This window comes from Urocampus carinirostris, chromosome 12 (genome assembly GCF_059441175.1).
Source record: "Urocampus carinirostris isolate Australia breed hairy pipefish chromosome 12, RoL_Ucar_1.0, whole genome shotgun sequence".
In the NCBI taxonomy this organism is placed as follows: Eukaryota; Metazoa; Chordata; class Actinopteri; order Syngnathiformes; family Syngnathidae; genus Urocampus; species Urocampus carinirostris.
In genome coordinates this window covers 10620012-10626940 of record NC_142360.1, presented here as the reverse complement: position 1 = coordinate 10626940, position 6929 = coordinate 10620012, and positions in this window count along the sequence as shown.

Genomic DNA, 6929 nt, shown 5'->3' with positions numbered 1-6929 from the left:
GGTTTTGAGCTAATAGAAAAGCAAAGAGTGACTCAAGTAACCACTCGTTACAACCAAGGTAGGCAGAAGAGCATCTCTGAACACGCTAGCAGAAGACCACAAGCTCATCAAAATTGGACAATATAAAATTGGTAATACGTTGCTTGGTCACATGAGTCTCAATTTCTGCTGCAACATTCTGTTAGTAGTGTCAGAATTTGGCCTCATCAACATGAATGCATGGATCTATCCTGCCTTGTATCAGCGGTTCAGTCTGGTTGTGGTGGTGGTGTAATGGTGTGGAGAATATTTTCTTGGTACCAAATGAGCATCATTGCAGCGCCACAGCCTACCTGAGTGTTGTTGCTGACTATGTCCATCCCTTCATGACCACAATGTACCCAACTTCTGACGGCTAATTTCAGCAGGACTATGCGCCATGTCATAAAGCTGGAATCATCTCAGACTGGTTTCTTGAACATGACAATGAGTTCACTGTAATGAAATGGCCTCCAAAGTCACCAGATATCAATCCAATGGAGCATCTTTGAGATGTGGTGGAACAGGAGGTTCGCATCATGGATGTGCAGCTGACAAATCTGTGCCAACTTTGTGATGCCATCATGTCAACATGAACCAAATTCTTTGAGGAATGCTACCACGAAGCTATGCCACGAAGAATCGAGGCAGTTCTGAAGGCAAAAGGGGGTCAAACTTGTCACTAGCGCGGTTTACCTAATAAAGTGGCTGGTGAATGTATAGCTTTCCTATGATTAAAAACATTGGTATTTGTTTCTTCTCTATGGATTTATTTTGAATTTTGTCTCTGCGAAATGTTATTGCCTGCTTTTTCATTGCACAATTGCTTAGATGTACTTACAATTTAGGCCAGTCTCCAAGCACTACTTTATAAATATTCTTGCTTATTTTTCCTGAAATTTACTTTATTTTTTGTAAGCTTTTATCATGAAAATAAAGACAATAACTATTTTAAAGTGAATCGAAACGTGAAATTGTACATGAAAGAGATAACTCATATTTAAACCTTAAGTCTATCTTGAAACCCTAATAATGATTTGGCATGAAACTTTAAATTATAAACTATGACAGTCTTAAAACCCTACTTGAGAAGCAAATTGAAATCCTTCACTCCTCTTTGAAACCTACACTTCTAAGACCTTGAAACTTTAGTTGAGATGCAATTCTTAAAATTAACCCCTGCATCGAGGGCTATTTTGAAACCCAAACATGAACTAACAAAACCTGACTTTACAAACCTTACCTTTGCCTTCAAACTCTATTTTGAAAACTGTCATAGGCTCCAAACCGTTCATTCCCCATGTTCGTTTGATTAAGGCATCGAGAATAGGTTTTCAAAAGAAAGTCAAAGAAAAAAAGGACCTGCCCTTCTTTTAAAGATTTTATTTACAGAATATTCTGGGCATAAATGTGCGACCGGCAATGACTGAAGGAATTCACTGATGTGAAGACTTTATCACTCTTATCCAAGAAGGGAAGCCTATAAACAGATTGGTAATCTATTACAAAGAAATATAAACGTGTCCCACAGTTGAAAAGTATCCTTCTGACTATAGCCTCATCATCCCTGGGAAAGACTTACTCAAGCCGCTCAACCATTGCTTGAGAAAATCAATTACATTTAGCTAAACAGGGATGAGTTTGATTTTGCTTGATGTGATCTTCCGCGCTGACACACAGGTATGTGCTTGTTTACCCATACCATGAGCTGAAATTGATGTTTTCTGTTTCTCATTGTGTATTTGAATCAAATAGGTAGGGTGAAAGAACAATAGTTCCTGAGGCTACTTCTCGCTACCAAATAAAACACAACTGAAGTTGCATAATTACGACCGAATAGATGAATTTATAAATGTAGATATTATACATTCAAGACTAAACAGGCGCAGTGACTCATTTCAATATTACAAAAAAATCTAACCTATGGTTGCAATGCTGATTTAAAGCCCTATCCCGTTTTAAAACCTTTAAAAGGCTCCCCTTACTTGACATACTCATCCAGAACCCAATTGCAGTTTGTAGAGATCTTACTTTTGAAGCAAAACCCTGTTTTGAAGCCCCACCTAATGGGTGTTATGACGCTACAGGCATTGAGAACACCACGTGTGCGCTCAGAGTCAGGTTTCCAGGTCGCCATTAACCTCATTCACGGTGATAGCAGATTATTGTCACAATCAGCTTCATTTGCATAAATGATGGCGAGATTATTACGGCGGCAGACGACTAATCCGTGAGCATGTGACGACTGCACGCTACGTGTCTGAGAAAGGCGTAGATAAGCTGCGTGGAAAATGTCCTCACACCTTATCACAACACACATCCTGATGACAATCATTGAATTATCAAGTGCCTACCTGGGTTAGAAATAATGTTAGCTTGTTAAAAATATTGGATGCCCTCATCCTTGTCTGTTCATTTACAAACGTTAACTCTATACGTCTTAAAATCACTTTGAAATTCTAATGCTTGTTCAAAACTAATTGAAAATATAACCCTTGTTTTATGGTCCCGCGTTAAGTTTCACTGGTAACATTAACATTTCCCACTAAGCAACAAAATGGCCGCCTCAAAATGGGCGAGACGAATGCTAAATTTTGTCCTATGCTGTCTCAGTCTGATGCGGAGATTATAATTCATGCGTTTGTTACCTACCGTCTTGATTACTGTAATGCACTACTCTCCGGTCTCCCAAAGTCCAAAATCAAGAGCCTTCAGCTAGTACAAAATGCTGCAGCGATGCTTTTATCTAAGACAAGAGAGTTTGATCACACTACCCCGATTTTAGCTAACCTGCATTGGCTCCCTGTTATCTTAAGATGTGATTTTAAGGTTCTGCTGGTAGTGCACAAAATCATGCATGGACTTGCTCCCTCATATCTTTCAGATTTAATTTCCCCGTGTTCCGGTCCGGAGCCTTCGCTCTGAAAATGCTGGTCTACTAGTGATCCCAAGAGCCAAGAAAAGATCTGCATGTTCGAGAGTGTTCTCCATCCAGGCCCCGGAGCTGTGGAATGCTCTTCCCCCTGAGATTAGATCTGCAACCTCAGTGGAAATGTTTAAATCTTAACTTAAAACACACTTCTACTCTATAGCATATGAATAATCTATATTTTATGTTGATAATGTGTATTATTTGGCCTCATGTAGGTATAGATGAGGGGATGGTGTCATAATAGTCTGTAATAATAGTTTGCAATAGTCTTTGATCTGTGATTAAGGGCTATACAAATAAACATGACTTGACTTGATTTTGGTAATTAATACATTTTCTAGAATAATGGCATTAATCGTAAAAAATATATGTTAACTTTAACAAGACAGGATAGAAAATAGGTACCGTATTTTCCGCACTATAAGGCGCACCGGGTGTTAGGCGCACCCCCAAAAAATATTTTTTGGTCCTATATTTTCCATAAATAAGGCGCACCGGATTATAAGGCGCTAGGAAGACCCTGGGAAGGGTCAACACAAGGAAGGCTCCAGGCCCGGACAACATTCCGGGGCGGGTACTTAGGGAGTGCGCCGATCAGCTGGCTTGTGTACTAACAGACATTTTCAACACCTCGCTAGACCAAGCCAAAGTACCATCATGCTTCAAATTTGCCAACATCATCCCAGTGCCAAAGAAACCCCAGATCTTATCATTCAACGATTACCGGCCCGTTGCACTGACTCCTATCATAATGAAGTGCTTTGAGAGACTGGTTAAAGAGCACATCACCTCCAGTCTCCCCTCCTCATTCGACCCCTTTCAGTTTGCCTACAGGACAAACCGCTCCACCAGGGATGCCATCTCCTCTGCGCTTCACCTGAGCCTGACACATCTAGAGGAGAAGAACACCCATGTGCGGATGCTGTTCCTGGACTTCAGTTCAGCATTCAACACCATCATCCCACAACATCTGGTAGAAAAAATGAGACTCCTGGGTTTCAACACCCCCCTGCGGAACTGGCTGCTGGACTTCCTCTGTGACAGACCCCAATCAGTGCGGATAGGTCAGAACAGTTCAGATGTCATCTACCTCAGCACGGGCTCCCCCCAAGGCTGCGTCCTAAGCCCCTTGCTGTTCACCTTGATGACACACGACTGCGTCCCTAGGTCCGCCACAAACCACATCGTGAAGTATGCTGACGACACAACAGTGGTGGGCCTCATCAGGGATGACAACGACCTAGCCTACAGAGAGGAGGTGGAGCAGTTGGTGGGCTGGTGCAGGGACAACAGCCTGGTCCTGAATGTTGACAAAACTAAAGAGATCATTGTCGACTTTAGGAAAAACCAGCCCAACCATGCCCCACTTTGCATCAACAACAAGGCTGTGGAGGTTGTCAGCAGTATCAAGTTCCTAGGGGTGCACATTACAAACAAACTCACCTGGTCCGTGAACACTGCATCACTGGTTAAGAGGGCACAGCAGCGCCTGTACTTCCTGCGGAGGATGAGGAGAGCCCACCTGCCCCCACCCTCCCTCATCACATTCTACAGGGGCACCATAGAGAGTATCCTGACCAGCTGTATCTCTGTGTGGTGTGGAGGCTGCAGCGCTACCGACTGGGGTAGTGTGAGGAGGGTAACGAGGACAGCAGAGAAAATAATCGGGACTACACTTCCCTCCATTCAGGACATTGGCCAGAAGCGCTGCCTATCCCATGCTAAGAACATTACCGGGGACCCCTCTCACCCCCATCATGGACTGTTCACTCTGCTAGCCTCTGGGAAGAGGTTCTGCAGTGTGCGGTGCAGGACCACCAGGCTCCGCAATAGTCTAGTCCCCCTGGCCATTAGACTGTTAAATGGTCAATCTAACATATAGTTAACTTAAATCTAAACGGCTGCTAATCTGACCTTTTGCACTACTGGCAGTAATCTGACCTTTTGCACTACTGGCAGTTTTTTATAGCTTGCCACTCATTGCACATTGCTCTCTGCACTATGGTAATTACAGCGTTATTGTTACAGTGTTAATGTTACTGTGTACCTGACTTGTTAACCTGACTGCCCATTTTGCACATCTGGTTAGCTACTCTTCTTGCACTATCGGCACTATGGTAAAATACTATACGTAGCCAAAATACAATACAACTTTATTTATATCTGTACATTCAAGGAAACTGTGGGGGTCAGATGCATCGACATTTCGTTCTGTATACACGTGTACTAGAATGACAATAAAGTAGATCTGAATCTGAATCTGAATCTGAATGGGAACGTCGACAAAACAGTCAGATAGTCCAGTCAAACTGAATACCCCCTTAACATTCCGAAAGCTTGCAGAGACGCATATACGTGTCGTAGACACGTGCGGATGCGGTGTCCGTACGATGTCACTCAAATGCATCGTTCCAAATATCATTCGGAAGGTTAAAGTCTTGGGATTCAAGGAATGCCAACCATTCCTTAGTTTCTATTTTCTTTTTCGCTCGCAACTTTACTGTGCATATGACAATACACACTTGGAATTGAGTTTAATTTAAAAAAAGACCCATCACAGAAACATCTAGATCACTCTGAAACAAGATACTGGGAAAATATATAGCCGGAGTAGCTCACCGAAGTCGTTGCGTTCAATAATAATGTGCAACCATGGTCCTCTTATATCCGTGAGTGTAGTAAATCCAGGAGAGTAAAATATTTACAAATACAGAATAGTAAAACATGTTTTATCTATGCAGTAGACAACCAAACTTGCTATTCACATTCATCTTTTTCGGCCAATTGCAGGCTTTGTTTTGTCCCTTTAGCCTATGCAAGCCTGTAAATGATAAAAAGGATCCGCCCCCTTTACCTCCGAATAACTTTAGCCAATAGTGATCGATTCAACTGATGATTGACACATCTTTTTGGCTAATTGCAGGGTTTGTTTTGCCCCTTTAGCCTATGCGAGCCTGTAAATGATTAAAAAGGATCCGCCCCCTACCTCCGAATAACTTTAGCCAATAGTGATCGATTCAACTGATGATTGACACATCTTTTTTGGCTAATTACAGGGTTTGTTTTGCCCCTTTAGCCTATGCGAGCCTGTAAATGATAAAAAAAGGATCCGCCCCCTTTACCTCCAAATAACTTTAGCCAATAGTGATCGATTCAAATGATGATTGACACATTTGTTAGCCAATGAAACGCCGGTATATAAACCCAGCATACATCGCGGACTACCTCGCATTCGGGGGAAAATCCAGTCGGCGGCTGCTTGCATTAGTTGCAAGACTTTGCGAGTTAATATTGATCCATATATAAGGCGCACTGTATTATAAGGCGCATGGTCAGCTTTTGAAAAAAATTAAGACTTTTAGGTGCGCCTCATAGTGCGGAAAATACGGTACATACAATTTCGGATTTAACTTCACTTTTAAGTACTGGTACGTATAAGTAACCGTTCTGTCCACCTCATTTCGGAAGTAAATACTTTTTGTAAAAAATGTAATCAATGAACGAATATTTTATTTTCTTGAACTCAACACCATCGAGTAAACAGTTATTAATATAAGCATGAAACGGTTAAAAATCGCAAATGTAACCTTTTCAACCAACACAGAAATGTTAAAAAAAAATACAAAATGTTAAGTCATCTACCGTACATGGGTCCCAAAACTTTGTTTACGTGAATAAACGCGCATAGGGCCACCAGTTGCCCCAATTAGTTCTCAGTTTATTTAAACATTGTTGCCGAGTTCTGCACGCTCACCAATCCGTTCACATAACAGGATACTCACCACATATTTTGATGATTCACTCCGAGTGAGTTTCAATGTCCGCATAAATATGAAGCCACGCTGTTTTGTACTAACATCAAAGGCTGAAGTAGCACAGGAGTTCATCCCATTTGCTCAGTTAGAATTACAAAAGGACACAATCATGCCGTCAAATAAAAATGCGTATGATAAGAAAATGTGTTTCCTAAACTTACCTG